We start from the raw sequence: 592 nt of genomic DNA, 5'->3' as shown, positions 1-592 counted from the left end.
CCAACAATTAAACGGGCGGCTAGCCGCGCTGTCCAGGTTCCTCCCATCCGCTGCGAAACATTCACTGCCTTTGTTCCAATTGCTGAAGAAGAGTAAGAAGTTTGAGTGGACTGAAAGTTGTGAAGCGGCGTTCGACACTTTCAAGCAGTATCTAGCCGCCCCACCTATTCTCTCCAAGCCACTTCCAGAAGAAATCCTATATGTATACCTCGCCGTATCTGATGGGGCGGTGGCGGCCGTACTGATCCGAGAAACAGCGGAAGGTCAAAGTCCGGTCTATTTTACAAGCAAAGCCCTGCAAGGCCCGAAGTTAAAGTACCAAAAACTAGAAAAAGTGGCGTATGTGTTGTTGGTCGCCGCACGAACGCTGCGCCAGTACTTCCAATCTCAAACAACGATCGTCAGGACTAATCAGCCAATTAGGCAAATCTTGCACAAGCCAGAGTTAGCCGGGCGGATGATCGCATGGTCGATAGAACTTTCCCAATTCGACATCCGTTTCGAACCCCGCACGGCCATCAAGAGCCAGGTCCTATCTGATTTCGTGGCAGAGCTAGCCGCACCAGAGGGCGATCCAGAGCAGATATGGACC

This window comes from Lupinus angustifolius, chromosome LG19, assembly GCF_001865875.1.
Source record: "Lupinus angustifolius cultivar Tanjil chromosome LG19, LupAngTanjil_v1.0, whole genome shotgun sequence".
NCBI classification, from domain to species: Eukaryota; Viridiplantae; Streptophyta; class Magnoliopsida; order Fabales; family Fabaceae; genus Lupinus; species Lupinus angustifolius.
The sequence above is the reverse complement of the archived record's forward strand: the minus strand, read 5'-3'. Positions refer to the sequence as shown.